This window comes from Myiozetetes cayanensis, unplaced genomic scaffold (genome assembly GCF_022539395.1).
Source record: "Myiozetetes cayanensis isolate MyiCay16 unplaced genomic scaffold, myiCay2020 scf19, whole genome shotgun sequence".
Classification (NCBI taxonomy): Eukaryota; Metazoa; Chordata; class Aves; order Passeriformes; family Tyrannidae; genus Myiozetetes; species Myiozetetes cayanensis.
The window spans coordinates 9,877,848-9,894,791 of NW_026087400.1; positions in this window are offsets into that span (position 1 = coordinate 9,877,848).

Here is a 16,944-nt window from a genome sequence, read left to right on the forward strand (position 1 = left end):
AAAGGTGAGCTAAGGATAGTCCCCTTTCCTTTCTCAATAGGAACTTGGCCGTCAGTCCTGTTTGAATAAGCGAGGAACGTTTTGCACAATCCCTAAAAAGACTAAAATCTACAATTTTACAAAACTCAAAAACTAATGCCAGAAATATCAAATAAGCCTTTAAAACATCCTATATGACACCAATTGCTCGTAAGGTAAAATAAGTTAACTCTTCCTGTGCCCTCATGTTCACAGGTTGCCTGACAAGGAACCCTGGTTTGCAGGTTTAGGTAGTTCTGGCAAACAGAACATTCGTGCAGAGGGAAACTTGCTGTGTAAAATACCCAGTGGGTGTGATGCTCAATTACCATCAACCAGTATTTGTTTCTAACTATGAATATGATTCCTGGAGCTGGCTCAGTTTCAGATGTTATGAGGTAGAGAACATGGTGGTGTAGTAAGGAATCTTATGCACAAACTGAAAACATACTGAACTTGATCACCTTATTTTCTAGGCTGTTTTTCTGCCAGGGGGGTTAATTCATACACAGCAGCCCACTGAATAGCCAGCACTCATACTTTCAGAGCAAGAGCAGAAGGAAACCACAGAGAAATATGAAAATGTCTCCTGATTTGCTACATAATACTTTGGTTTTCAAATCCTTGTCTAAGGCTTAGGAAGGTTCAATAGAAATTAAACCACATGGTCAAATATGGAGCTGCCATAAGGTGTATGGTGTCACTGCAGTGCTTAAAGCCCAGTATAGAATTACAGAATGGCTTGAGTTGGAAGGGACCTTGAGTCCCATCCAGCTCCACCCCCTGCCATGGGCAGGGACACCTTCCACTAAACCAGGTTGCCCCAAGCCCCATCCAACCTGGCCTTGGACACTTCCAGGGATGGGGCAGCCACGCTCCCAGGGAAGCGTTTCTTCCCAGTATCCCATCTAACTCTGCCCTCTGGCAGTGGGAAGGCATTCCCCCTGTCCTGTCACTCCACCTGTCTTTAGGCTCCCTTCAGGTAAAGGCTGTGTGTTGCTATCCACTGTTCTCCTTCTGGCTCTCTTTGCAGTTTCGTATTAATGGCAGAAAAGCTAAAATCAGTCAAAGGAAAAAAACCATAAGCTCAGTGTCTGGAAACCTCCTGCTTTCCTCGATTACTCCTAAAGGATCCCTTGACCACTGAACCCAGCACATACTGTTGGATATTTCGAGTGGAACAAATCCACTACCTTGTAAACACTACTAGAACTGGGAGCCAGCGCCAGCCCCGGCTCCCTGTTCCCGACTCCAGGCAGAGCCGCAGTCCGTGTGTTCACACTCGCCATCTGCTCGGCTGCGTTTTTTACCACAAGGAAAAAATGGGACTGCTGAGTAAAGACTCTTCAAAAACGAAAGAGGAGAAACCTGACCTCACTGAGCCGTACACCGCGGGGTTGTTTTGATTTCCCTCACACCCGCACATACACACACTCGCTCTGTCTCGCTGCTCCAACCAAAGGCACCTGTGCAAAACAGCCTTTTCAGCTATTGTTGCCTTGGAATGGCGACACTGGGAAACCAGGAAGGAAAAGGCAGTGCCCGTGGGGGGGTGTGTGCGGGAGCGAGGGAGCTGCGCGGGGAGAGGCGGGGCAGGGCCGTGCTGGCGGGCGCGGCGCAGGGATGCGCAGGGATGCGCAGGGATGATCAGGGATGATCAGGGGTTATCAGGGATGATCAGGGGTTCGCAGGGATGATTAGGAACGTGCAGGGATGCGCAGGTGCCCGCGGGTCCGCAGGGAGCCGCTGCTCGGCGCGACACCCGGAGGCTGCGGAGCAGCAAAGCGCCCTCCCCGCAGCACCACGACACCAACCCAGAGTGCCCGAGGCCACGGAACAGGGACCGGCCGGCAGGGATGGGGCCAGTGATGGAATGTGCTCCGTTTTGTCAAACAGGCAATGGTTAAACTCATTCTTTTCAAAAATCAGCTTGAAAATAAACCCCCCTTACTTCTTACCCACTGGAAAACCGGGGAATATCAACGTTTTGCCCCAAAGTTGTGCCTGGGACTTAGGGGATGCCAAGACAAGATGGTAGAAGCTTTGTTTTAGCTTTGGCCAAGGTGACATTCAGTGTGTGCTTCTGGAAAAAAAGACACTAGCAGGACATATTCATGCCACAAATATTTGAACAAAAGCTATTCTTTATAATGAAAAACCCCTCATCTGGTCCCAGATCCTTCATACTCCAAACCTGAGCCATTTTACTTCCAGTCCAGCTCTTTGCTCTGCACAAAGGAGCTCAGGTGTTTCTTAAACTCACTTTGCATTTCCAACACCTCACTCGTTCCCACATCAATGAAACCTATATGGTAAAGTATCACTGCCTTCCATTCCTTCCCTACTGCCCTTTTCCAGATACTTGAATCCACTTTATGAGTAGCTTTCCCTGCTCGACAAAAAGTTGCAGAGATTTTATTAAGCCCTTTCACAATTTTCAAGACTACTCTAATACTGCTTATTTACTTGAGACCGTTTTGACATGAGGAACCAGACGAGTGTCTCCTCTGCAACACTCAAGTTCCTATTTTCAAAAGTATATTGGTCCAAGATCACCCCTTTTACAGCTTCCCACTTAAGAGCTACTTCAAGAATTAACGTGGCAGACTGCATACATTAAACTGGAAGCTCAAAGACAGAACAGCTTGCATGAAGACAGCTGCAGTGATTTTCAACCCCCATTGATCCCCAAGTATAAATTATGAACTTTTTTTTAAAAAAGCAAAATGTTTGTAAACAGATAATAATTTTAAAGGTTAACTTTTTTCTTTTTCCGTGCAGAATTAAAACCAGGAATGAAATAAACATAGAAGTTTTTGCTTTTGTCACACTGAGACCACAATTTCCACAGACATTCCTCTGGTGGGACACGGTTCCAAAAGTATATATTGCATGGTTGCAGCACTAAGTGGAGGAGCATAACATGCTGTGGAGACAATAACACACAGAAGTATGGTAAAACAAAGTTCCCAACAAGATCACCACAACTATGGCTGGCAAGAACATAAATTCTCACTGTATAAAAGTCCATTTGAGATCTTTAACTCCAAACATCATGCAATCTGCAGGATGCTTCTTCATCTAATTTAACCAGAATTTTACACTCAGCTAGAATTTAACATGTAGCTGCTAGAGCATAAGCTGAGAAAAATAGTATAACCAAGAAAACCCTGAAAGAGGGAACAGAGTCATCCTTTCCTAGTAAGGGAATTCTAATATTTTGGGAAATGTGGTTAATGTCTCTTAACAGCTGTACAAACAGCACCTGTAACAAAGCAACTGGGCTTGCTGCCAGAAAAATCCAGACAGGTGATTCTGCTGAGAAAGGGACCCAAGAGCACCTTTCCCAGCACATGCCCTGCTGGCCATGGAGTGTTCATGCCAGAGACACAGCAGCCAAGGTTTGGCTTTTATTCTTTTATTGCTTTGGGGTTTTTAAGAGCTGACAGCAGCACAGCCCAGGTTCACAAAGAGGAGCCCCGATCCGTGAGTATTTCACACGTGTTGTTTTGTAACACTGAGCACACCCAGCCCTGTCTGGCAGCACAAATACAGCACAGAGCTTGTAGGGACAGAAATGCAGGTACAGACAGGGAAGCTGACCCCGCTGCAGCCATCCCCATTGCCCAGGCAGCCACATGCAGACACTTCCATCCTTACAGCAGGAGCACAGGAACGTGAAAAAGGGGGGTGAGGAGACCTTCCTGCTGTTGACTGGTGCCAGCCAATATCTGCTCTGTGAGTAATTCGCTGTAACTCTGCACAGGGAATGTTATGTAAAACGCTGCTGAAGGAAGATGTTTCCCTGCCTTCCCAGAGCCCAGTGACCGTGCACTGCAGAGAGCATTTCAAGCTGAACTAACCAATAGTCCCTGGCACTGGCTGGGAGGAGGAGCTCTGGTTCCTGCTCGCTGGCACAGATCAGACCAGTTTACAGAAAGGCAGCATTTTACAAATCTTTACATATGTAGCCAGAAGCCTTTGTCAGTGAGATGCAATTATAGCTTGAAGACAATTCCTGTGACAGAGAAGTGATGAGAGCACTAATGAAGGTGCCTTTCTGACAAATCAAGTTTTCCCTAAGTGTTTTTATTCATTCATTTGATCTCAGTTCTGGAATTTTGCAACAGGAATTGGCTCGGGTCTCTTTCAAAACATAAAGGGCCTAATCCCTCCCATTAGAGAACAGGAAGTCAGAAGCCAATCTTAGCACTGATTAAAAAAAGGAATCTGGATTGTTATTTTAACTTCTTTGCTGCACATAAATGAGAAAACGTCGGTTTTTCTCTGCTGCTACTGCAGCATGATGGCTCAGTTCAAAGCTGATTTCCCCCCTAAGTGGCACCTGTTCTTACAAGAGCCCCTTTGCCCCAGCTCTCCCCAGAGAGCAGCAGTGACACTGGCACGTCCCCCCCACTGCTGTGTCTGGAACTCAGCACATGAGCTGCATGTGGGTGTCACTGAGCTGTCCTGCTCTGCACAGTCTGACAAGGACATGGACATGTCTATCCACGTCTAGTGCAAAGACTTTTTACACCTGCTCTAAGTACAGTCCAACAGAAGTGGTTCACGTGGGAACAGGCCGCATTTTGTATTTTGTCTTCTGTTCATGCCAACTTAAAAACTGCAAACTGTCACAGCGCTGTGACAGCTGAAATCTTGACTTCTGGGCCTACCGCATCCCCTCCTCGAATGTTCCCGTTTTCAAGTGTTCTTTTTCTCAACACAGAACCAGAGTGACCTTTCTGGGACTGCCAAACCAGTTAATGCATCAGTCCAAGTCAGAAAGGGACTGGATTAACTTCAAGCACAGCTGCAGGTAAAATAAGCTGAACATACCCCCAAAGTCCTTAACATTAAATATTTTAGCACGAGCCACATTCTTTTATATTTTCCCCATTATTAAGAAAATGGTTTGGAGCATTCAGCACTTGAAAATTAATGAGTTTTAAATATGAACATAGTACACCCCCAGTTTTGAAATACTCTGCTCTATTTTCTCTCCTCTCATCTTTCCCATCTGGTATGGCTGAGCATTAATTTAACAAATATTTTTCTTCAAGGCTGTCAGAAAAATCTCATAGCACTTTGGAAACACCAAACATCATCTTGTGAGGTAAATTAGGACACAAAGAAGTAGCGTGACATATATGTGATCACACATTGTCAGTGGCAAAGACAGTAACAGAAATTCCAATATGTGCTGCTTTGGAGTCCTCAAGAAGAGGAACTGCTAATATATAGCAAAGAGTGAGGCTGGCACCTACATCAAGTTACATTTGGAGGCTGATCCGCAGAAGTTAAAAAATGCAAAGTCTCAGTGTAGGAAAGACTTCTTATTCCCATGATTTATTTTTGATGAGACACAGTTTGCTGTCTTCTACACTGAGCAAAACAAACTCCACACAGCTCCTTACTCCTCCCGAGCTTCCTTCTCTCCAAGAATCAATCTCTTATCAGTCTGTGGAGGGTGCAGCCAGAAGGCTGGGATTCCACATCCACACCTTACACCGGCAGCCACTGGAAAGGACTTAAGTGCAGGTCTCTCAGTCTAACTCATCAATAATTTCTGCTCATTACTGAGCTCAGTTGAAGCAATAAACTAACACTTCATATTCCACTATCAATTTCCCACTTCAACTTCTGAGACTCTACCCCAGGTGTCAGGAAAAACCATTAGCCAACACCTCAGCCCAGATGAGACAGCAAACCCCAGCTCAGATAAGGAGCTGTTGTTGTAGAGTTTACAACATCAGGAGAAAGAAAACCACAATAAAACAACCTTCAGAAAAGTTATCTAACATATGTGCACTTTTTCTCCAAACCATCAGCATGAGATTTTTTGGAGGTTATGACTTTGTAAGCCTTTCCCTACAATTCTACAAGGGTTAAAAATTACTCCAAAAATAAATATTTGACAAGATTCTCAGCCAGTGACATTGAAATAAAATTTTCAGCTTTGAGAACACCCCAGCTATCACAAGCTGCAAACCAGCAAGAGTTGCTAACGTTCAGCTTTCTTCCACTGGGAGATACTGGTGTTTTCTTTAAACTCCACATGCTGAAGTTTTCTAAAATAGATTTCCTGTCCTTTCTCTAAGATTGCTGCACCCCATTCAGCCAGGGCACAGATAACATCTTTGAATAAAAAGATTTGAAATCACAGTTTCTCCCATACAAAGTTCAAGCTTTACAGCAGAAAAGCTTTTCTCCCACAGAGCCACAAACTTCACAAGAGAAAGTTCCTTCCTCTGCTCTGTTCCCTCTGGAGGTTTTATATTCTTAGAACCCGTCACACTTACCCAGGCATGTTTGTAATTTATATTTAGTACAAGGTCCTTTCTTCTCAGCCCACCTCTGGATATTCCAAACACAAAGAGTGAATCCTCATTACTCACTTTTCTCCTACGGATTAGATCCCTCTCCCAGCGTTACTCTGCACTAGAAGTGTTTATGAAACAAACCTCTGAATACCCGAAAAAATCACAGTGAAAGATGAAAAAGACAAACACTGCAAGATTTTGAAATCCAACTGCAAAACACTGAGAAGGAGATTTCCCTTGCATTTAGAATGGCATCCTTGTTTAATTAAGAAGAGGAAAAAATGCAGCTGAAACAAATATGCACAGTCTATTCAGAGAGGGGCACTCAAACTTTTTTACCCCATTTGATCAAGGCTTTGGAGAAAAGATATCCAAGCTGGACACTGATTACAATGTAAACTCACCTACAGAAATCATCAGGACAGTCTTAATTTTCCAATGGCAAAAGATGCTGAAGGGGCATCTCTGCAGTGATGTCCTACAGAACAGAGGGAAGGGATGGACAACCGCAAACAGATTTGCCACAACCACTCAGTTTCACTTCGAGTCAGTCAAAACTGGTTTTCAGCGTTACACAATTTCTCTGCTGGTGTTTTCATTCCTCTCCTCCCAGAGGCACACTTGCCCTCAGCTGACACAAATGTTACCACACTGCTCACTAACCGTGGGGAGGGCAGACACTGAGTCACACCGGCTTCCCTCAGCTGGGTGCAACCAACACCAGAGCAGCCACAGCGGAACGGGGCAGCCCAGAGATCTCTGCTCTGGCACGAGACAATGCCCAGCAAATTAAAGTGGGTACGTCTGCACGGCGTGTGAGACTGGAATTTTCGGTTACAAGCGGTTTCGCACACGCTCCTTCGAGTCACAACACAGATTAACATTATTAGCATAATTATTAACATTGAAACCACAGCTAATGCTTTTCATCTACCATTTTGAATTGCAGAATCCACAGCAATAAATTACTCACTGATGTCCCAAACCCATAAACACTTATATGTGTTGAACCACGGGTAAACACACTGATTTAAAACCAAACACAAGACAATAGAGGGCCATAAACGTCAGAGTGCTCCATATAAAATCCTGGACAGTTAACCCATAAACATATAAAGAGAAGGATGTAAATTTTCTAGTGAACAAACCTCTAGTTTATCAACTCTGGCACAGATGTGGTTCCTCTCCAGCATCTTGTCTTTAATGAGTGGAACGATCTCATGCAGGGTTCTCTGAGGTATGACTTCTGATCTGCATGAAGAAAAAAGTAACTCACATGAGGATGAAGCTTGAAGATAAACACTACACTGTTTTTTTCATGTGAATATTTCAAAATACACCTATTCAGAAAGTTATCGCAAGGGCCTAATATACGAAACATTTTCTTTTGTTACCTACTACAACCAAGCCTGTTTCTGGCATCCACAGGAGAGCCTGAACCTTATCTGAAGTCCTGCCAAGAGCTGTATTAGCAAGAATTACCCAAATTCCTGTATAACACCTGCCAGCGCTTTGTTCAGTGGCAGCAAGATACATCTGCAAACAGCACTGCAGCTCTTGCAATGTACAGGCCAAAAGTGATGGATAAGCCAAGAACTGGGAATAACTCCCTGAAGGGAAAGATAAAAGCAAAACCAAGGAAACCTCCCCAAAACACCCAAAAAGGCATTCTAATCTGTAAAAGAGGGCAGAAACACACTGACAAGAGAAATGAGAGGCAGTAGAGCCCTCTTTTATACAAGTTTTCTTTCTCAGCTGCAGTGGAGTAGAGGAGGTCTTAGTTCAGTCTACATTAAAGCTGTGCTATGATTTTCAGAGACTTAAAGAATACAGAGGAACGAGGATCTCTTCAGCTGAGATTTTTGTCCCAGTGACTGAGCTAGAAGATGCTCTTTCCTTAACCTCAGAGGAAAAAGTAAGGATCTTTTAACTGGAATGCAGAGAACCTGGTACTGGGCTCATAGTGCAGGGAATTTCCTGGGCATTTTCAGATTTAATCTAGAGGCTCAAATAAAGCATAAATGATTGCTGTAGGTCATTTAATCCATCGACCATGCTTTATAAACTCTAGCAGGTACTTAGACATTTTACTGATGATCATATGACTCATTTGTGTGTGTGTGTGTGTTTTTAAGAAGTCATGTTTTTAAAAACTGAGTATAAATGAAGCAATATGCATATAAAATTACTCATAGTAAGATTTTTATGGTACTTTTATTACCAGAATGAGTACATGCAGATCAAGTGATTTTATAGTGCTCTAAGTGTTCTGCAATAGAAGATCAAACAGACATCAACCAGTGTCTCCTGCACTCCTGGTCTCAGCACTGCAGCCACCAAATGTACCCTGGCCACCTCCCCAGCAGTGACACCACCGCAGCCCCAGACAGTCCCTGGGACCTTTACATCATGTCCCTCATGTCCAACGGGATCCCTGTCAATGGAGCCACATTGACATTTCCTAGAGTAAAATAAAGTACAGAATTAACATGTAACAGAGGAGATGAAGCAGATGGGTTCCAGGTTTGTTCTGTTCAATTCTTTTTGGTCAATGGTTGGCAGAAAAAACCCTCCTCTACCATAAAGCACATGTGAAGAACAGATTGGTGGTCTGAGGTGAGGTTCATATTCAGGTGACGAAATCCAGGTTAAAATCTGAGCCTGGAACTTCCAGAGAGAAGGTACAAACTTACTTGCTCATGTTGGTCTCAGAAGGGACCTGGAAAAAGCCACTCTTACAGTGAATGTTACTGTAGTGATCCTGATAACTACTGCAACTACGAACCAGAATCTGGGGCAGAGCCAGAGCGGGAGATGGTGCTCAGAGCCAGCACAGAAACTACCACCACAATGTCAGTGCAGACAGGGAACAATTTAAACCATCTTTCTTCCAGGGTCAAGAAAACGACCAATACAAGACACAGGAGAGCTGATCTGCCAGCAGCAGCCTGTGCTGAGGGGAAATGATATGCAAATATGATTCATGAGGAGCTGTTGTGCAGCAGTTTGCAGAACCACAGCGACAGCCAGTTCGAGAGGAGGCAGCGCATGACAAAGGGAAAGGATTCTCTTGGTACAACAACCTCTCATGAGCCAGAGAGAGCAGGACTGCCCTGAACCCCCAACAATAAAACAAGATTTATTTCCCCTTGTGCAATGTATTCTACTTTATCTTACCATAGATTTAGTCAAGTGGTCTGCATAAGCACCAGAGCATAGCAGTCCATGGGAAAAAAAGGATATTCCTCTTCCTAGACTTTACTGTGCTAATTGGAGGAGGGAAGGTTTGACTGAGCTTGGTCTTGTAACTCAAATCAGCAAGACCAAGCCCAAGGAGGTGGCAAACCAACAGCACTGAAGTTAGTCTGGAGGCAGCACCAGCAGAGTAAGAATGATGAATGAGAACACAAACCATGGCCAGCACGTTGATGCAGGTCAGGCTCCACCACTTAACCAAGCACGAATTTCTGTTGTTTTGTATTTTATAGAAACTCTTCTTTTTTCTTAAGGAAAAGAAAAAAAAGTAGCGAGAGCCAAAAGTGAAAGTCGCTGTGCAAATCCCAGTTGTCGCAGGGACTTTTTGGAAAGGATTTATCTATATTCTTTTTCAGTCTTGGATCCCGTGTTAACACAGAGTAACATAAAAGGCTCGTAAAAGTAAGCACTGCAAACTGAACAGCTCAGTGGTGAGAAGAGAGAAAAATGAGGTTGGGTTGTTTGGAAGTGAGCAAACTCCAGACACAGTGACCCAAACAAAACCTTCTCTTCCTCTCTTTTCACAGTGATGACAGCAGGTTTCACACCCAGGGATTCAGGGAGCAGGTTCTGAAAGCACCCTGAGACAAAGAGGAGCCACGAGCAGCTGCTCTGGGGAACCATCATAAAGCAGAATTTACAAGCATATCCTGGAGCAAGTTCTGCCCAAAGTTCAATGGCTTGAGAACCACTCCCCTGTGGTTCTGTAACTGGTGAGTGTGCTGGAGGATCAAAACATGCATTAAAAAAAAAAAAATCAATACAAGCAGATTTTGTAGCTATCTGTAAATCCTCTTCAAGGAACAGAAGCCAGAGAAATGGAAACAGGGAATTTCCACACGTGACTTAACCAGCTGTGCATGCCTGAGTAGGTATCTTTTCCAGTGTACACAAGAAGCACAAAGAATCCCATCTCAAAATGTAACCAGCACTGACCCATGGAAACAGTAAGAGAACAGCATTACAAGAGGCTGGGGTAGGAAAGGTTGACAAGAGAAGTCTCACAAGAGGTTTAAAAGTTCACAGGATCCAACTGAACAAACCAAACACCTTCCCTACACCAGAGCCAGAAATGTGAGGTGCATGACTGGCCAGTGGGAAAATTAACAAGGAACATAAAAAAAACCAACTTGTCATAAGCTCCCAAACGGAAGAATTGAGTGAATGAAGTTAATAGTAAATGAGACAGAACACAATCAGCAGTCAAGAGCTATTGATTCAAAACCCTGGCTTTGAGCAGGTGATGCTGTATCACTGAAGTAATCGCCACCTTTCAGGAATGAACTCAAGGGACTTTTGGCTGAAGAAACCAATCTCTTGTGTCCTACATTTTGCACAGACTAGATGTGCTGTACTAGAGAATCCAAAGACAAATCAAAAAATAGACTCTGAAGTTCACGTGCTCCTTTTCAGCTATTTTTGTCAAAAGATGAATGGAAAAAAGAGCTGCTCCAGCAGCCACTAATACTGAGCCATTATTACAACACAGCTCTTCTCCTCTGAAGTCTCCTGCTAACCATGTGAGATGTGAGCAGCCAAGCTTTTGTTTCTTTCCACTCTATGTCATTTCCTCTGGAAGCAACGATGACTCCTTTCCATGAGCAAGACATGCCTATGACAAAGCCAGAGACCAACAGAGACATTGATAGAAGTCAAAAATAGCTAAATAGCAATGTGGGTCTCTTGCTCTGAATGGTCCACCCCCACAGTTAGGTGGCGACAGTGGTGAAAATATTCAGTGTGCTACAAATGTTGTACCCCCCACACTCAGCTACTTTGCCAGTATGAACTTCTGTCTCCCATTCTGACTGCAGGCTCGTGGTGGGCACCACCGGCCTGTGCCAGCGGTGGCTGTGCCTGTTACCATAACACGTGAGCTGGGTAGAGACACTGTCTCCAAAAGCTGTGGCAGCACCAGAACAGCTTCCTTCGAAGGCTTCGTAACACCATGAAGTACCAGACGGGCCCACGGAGAGTGCCGATTGTTTACAGAATCCCAGAATAGCTGGGGCTGTGGAAGGGCCCTCTGGAGATCACCAATGCAATCCCTCCCGCCAAGGCAGGGTCACCCAGAGCAGGTGACACAGGAATGAGACCAGGTGGGTTTGGAATGTCTCCAGAGAGGGAGACTCCACTCCTGCCCTGGGGAGCTGGCCCAGTGCTTTGCCACTCCAATGAAAAGAAGTTCTTCCTCAGCTTGAGGTGGAACTTGTGTTTTAGTTTATGGCCCTTGCTCCTTGTCCTGTCACTGGGCACCACCAAAAAGAGCCTGGCACCTGCCTTGGAGATATCACAGAATATCATGAGTTGGAAGGGCCCACAAGGATCATTGAGTCCAACTCCTGGCCCTGGACTGGACACCCCAAAAATCCCACCCTGTCCATGAGAGTGTTGTCCAGACACTCCCTGAGCTCTGTCAGCCTTAGGGTCATGCCCACTGCCCTGGGGAGCCTGTTCAGTGTCCCATCACCTTCTGGAGGAGAATAGTTTCCTGATATTTAGCACAAACCACCCTGACACAACTTCAGGCCATTCAGGTCCTGTCCTCACAAAGCAGGAATGGGTGCTGTCCCTCCACTTCCCCTCGTGAGGAAGATGCAGACCGTGGTGAGGTCCAACCTCACTCTCCCCTTCTCCTGGCTGAACACACCGAGTGCCCTCAGCCGCTCCTCATAAGGATGCTCCACACCCTCCCCCCTACCGCGTTGTGTGTATTGGTGACCGCCCTGCCCGTTCTCCTCCCCACCTGGGTGCGTTCGTGTGCCCCTGCCCCGTTGCTGGGTATTTGTTTGTGTTCGTGTGTGGGGTGTTTGTGTTCCTGTGGGTGCCTCCCCTCAGCCTCTCCCCTCAGACCCTCCCGCCCGGCCCCGCGGGCGGCCGCGCGCGCCCCGGCGCCACCTGGCGGTCCCCGCGCCACAGCGCCGCCCGCAACAAGATGGCGCCCCGCGCCTCTGCCCGTCCGGCCCCCGCACCGAGACCTGAAATAAATCCCCCTGAGCACACCTCAGCTGCGATGAAACTGGGGCGGGACAGGTGCTTCTTAGTCAAACTGTGATGGCACAGACACTTTAAAGCTGCATAAGCCGGCGTTGGCGATGGAAGCGTCCCGCTCGTCCCATCACCCAGCCCTGTGCATGTGAGGGGAGATCCAGGGGGCCCAACCAGGAAACTCTGCTGTGCTGAAAACCGCCCGATAATTCCTTTGCCACTTCATTTTAGCACAGCTGAGCTCTTCGGCCCATGGCACAGCCGTGTTCACTGCCCAAGGGCAAGGGATGGGTTCCATCTTCCAGGAGCAGTGATAACTTACCACGAGACTTCAGCCAAAGGCTCAACAGCACCACTTCCACATGGCATTTAATGTTCCACTGCTGATCCTCCTGTTTATTTAAGCAAAGAAAACAAAACAAAATTAAAACCATTACTTCATTTTGTGACTTAGAGGGGAACAATCCGCAGCCCAGATTTGAGGTCAGCTTTCCTTTCACGCTTTGGTTTGTGCACTATATAGTGTGCCCATAGTAGTATCTCTTTCTCACCACTTCTTTAGATGTCTTTATTTCTCCACAGCAAATCTCCTCCCTCTTTACTCCACACCTGGAATAAGAGAAGCTTTTTTTACTCCCCACCATCACTCCTTTCATTTTGCCTCAGCATTGTGTTCTCATTCAACCTTATAACAATTTACCTGCTTTTTCCCATGTTTTTTTTTTTTTAATATCAAGCTCACTCCTTGATAAAAATATTTGGGTCAGCTATTTTATATCATCAAGTGTTCAGGCCCACAAGACATGAATGTGGTGTTCTAACATCACACTTTTTGAAGGACCATGAAAAAAAAAAATCCAGCACTAAATCTCTTCTACAAAGTTTTCCAGAAAGCCTTTGGCTTTCACTGAAAAAAATTAGGCTGCCTTTGTTGGGATTCAAAGAGCTCTCCTAGCAAGTCATTAAGGTGAGAAGGCAGAAAAGTTTAAAAATAGCCAAAGTAGACAAGCACAGAGCTCTGTCTAACCCTGGAGACTCCAGCAGGAACACTGAGCACTGTAGCAGACGAGCAGGGCTTCAGTATGATCCGATCCCATGGCAGCTCCAGAATCCCAAACAAACCCTCCTGAGGACCAATAATCAGGGTCTGAGAGGGAGCAAAGAATGCAATGCCAGGTGTATTTCACAGTGAACTAACATCTGTCCCAGCTCTTTAAGGATACATTGACACCAGAGAGAATAATGTCACCTAGCAGAGGCTTGAGAGCTTCCACTTGGCAAAGTCTTCTACTAGACTACACAAATATCTTATTTTGTATTCAGCAGTACTGTAGTCTTTTTTTCTTGGTACAACTGCTACACAAAATTAAACCTCATAATGAAAATTAAAAGTCATATGCTTGAAGAAATAGTTATTGCTAATTGAAAATTAAAAACTGCAAAATTAAGGCAACTCTTTGTGTGAAGGAACCCAAAAGCTCCATTCTGATTTCCATGGTGCTGAAATACACGACTGAGGTGAGCTGGCAAGGCCAGGCCCACCTGAAGAGACACTCCAGAAGACACTGCCACAAAAGCTGTGATTAATTCACAAGTAGGAAAGCACCTAAATTACATGGCTGCTTTGAGCAGGCTGCCAATGCAAGTGCAAGGTCCAAGGGAGATCAGTACTAAAGCACATGTTTAATTTCAGCTGAAGAGGCCTGAAGGAAACAGAATGACTTGCAAGGAGCAAAGAACACAAGTTGTTTCTGTACTTCTTGTTAGAACTAGCAGGTACACAGTTACAAAAACACACACTCATGTAACAGCACTGTACAGGAAACTTGTTTATGTCTTCTTTATTTCTTATTTAACACCAGTATGAGTGGCACTTGATAAATCAATAGACTCCAGCTGACATGAACTAATACTTCAATGAAGCTTATTCCCTACTACCTAATTCACTTTCAAACATCATCTTAATCAAGCTTGAAAATTCATTTTTGTAAATGTTGACAGCGTTAACAAGACTTGTGTCTGGCCCACTGTAGATGTGTACATGACTAATAAAGTAGATCCTAACCCACAAGTTAAGACAGAAGCTGTCAGTGGTTTAACCACATGAAAATGATGTGGGTATCCTGGACTAAGTTGTGTCATAACTTTGAAAATGCTGAACACAAAACCAAAACACAGATCCCAAGCTTTGGATGTAAGCAGTCTGACTTACTGCAAAGCATTGACAACCACATATGGAGATGGAATTGATGGAGAGATTACTAACCACCTGAAGCATATTTAAAAAATAGTTAATAGCATTTCAATGTTTAATAAAAAACACCTAAATTGTCTTTTGCAAGTGTGGGGTTTTTTTGTTTGTTTTTGTTTTGTTTTTCTTTAAGTTTTAGCTCATTTGTTCATGAGTTTGCAAAAAAATACCTACTTTTCTAGTTTTACAGCACAGGACAGAAAGAGTATGAAGGGCAGGCTCAGTAACAAGGTTATTAGTGGAGTTAATCTATTAGGATGTGATTACAAAAAAAGCCATTATCAGTAACTGGGTGTTGCAGGTACTTACATGAAAACATTGTGGAGAAGTCGCTGCACCAAAGAGGACAAGAATCTTGTGCTCCCAACGTGGGGGCAACAAATATGCTCTTATAGACTTTCTTAAACAGAACATCACAGAGCCTGAAACAAGCCTTTCACACTGATGAAATGCTAAGTATTTCTTATAACTACCAGGTAATTAAATAGTAGTTCAAGTGGAAAAGAATGTTAATTGGAAGGACAGGATATGATATCTTATTAGCAACACTTCTGAACTCTAAGAACTGCTGGTTCAATAGCACAGCACTTCTTCAATTTGCTTTGTGCTTCATAGCTCTAAAGCACTTTTAAAATCAAGCACACGACATAAAGCCCTCAGAGACAAATTTATCTCCTATCTGAGTGGCAAAGTACACAAGTGATCCATCGAAGCTGCACGAGGAGTCTGAATTCTTACATCTTGGCTGCAATCTTGCCTCTCCAAGAACCAGCCATACTATTTCTTGCATAGTTCTACAGCATCCAAGAACAATAGTCTAACTGTCCAACACATTTTTCCTCATGTTAGCATTGGAAGCCATTTACGAAGCTACCTTAAAGCTGATTATTCCTCTACTACCACACAGAAATACATCCCAGTATCTGAGCACTGATACTCGTGTTGCAAAAGACACATGTTCATCAGAAGTAATTCTGGCAAGTCTGAAACTAGAATGTCACTGCTACTTTTAAGATAAAAAACATCAAAGGTGTATTTAGTACTAGTCTAAATCTTTCTCCTGCTGGGGTACTGAGGAGATGAGGATTTTCACTTGGTTACTTATGAAAATCCAGGGATGTCTTTGTATCTGTAACCATACATGAATTTTCAATTTCATAAAGTAACTCAAGCCCTAACACCTTGTTAAGAGCTCCTCACCTTGAGAGAAGTTAAATACCGCTGGCATTTAAGGGCTGGATGTTACTGCAGTTAACAGGTGCATTCCTTCCTCAAGGAGGCAGCAGCAGGGGCAGTTGGTCTTCCTGTAAATTAGTTCCTCGGTTTAAGAGAGCTACCTGTAGGTATTAGTGATTTGTAGAACTGCCATTGCTGCCCTGCCTGAGTGGGCACTTCAGTCTCAGTCCCTGGAAGTGTCCCAGCCCTGCTCCTGGACTGTGCCTCCTGTGCAGAGCCAGGCCTGTCAAGCCCACTTTATCCACACAGACACAGGCATTCCTGAGGACATGGCTCCTGCAACAACCCACCCCCTTGATTCCTAGTGGATTATACATAGGAGAAATTCTCCCACACGTAGAATCTTGCAGGAAGACATCAAAACCTCGATGGATACTCATGTTCCAGCTAAATGGCCTGTGCTCCTGCTGCAAAGAGCATGAGCTGCCCCAGAAGTGACCCCCCAGCCCATGTACTGAGCCAAGGAAGGTGGGAGAGGGGGCATTTGCAGAGCCCACACGGCCCCAGGAGTGCCCCACACCATTTCAGCATTCCTTCCGAGTGCCCAGGCAAAGTGAAGAAAACTCTTCCAGCTCCAAGACACCGAGCCCCAAGTGCCCAGGGGAGCAGCCTGGGCTCTTTCAGCAGCACAGAGACACTGCAATGGTGTTCTCAGCCCTTGTGTCCCCTCCCCACGGCTACATCAGCAAGGATGAAAAGCACTGACCCACACAGGTGAAACAGGCCTGCAGACACGGAGGGAAGGTGCAGAACAGGAGTCCTGTGCTTGGCCCCAAAGCTGCAGAAACAGAAGCCACACACAAAAGGCTGAACACAGCTCGAGTCTCTGGTCACTGGGTAAATGTTTACAGGGGCTGCCAAGGCAAAAGAGAC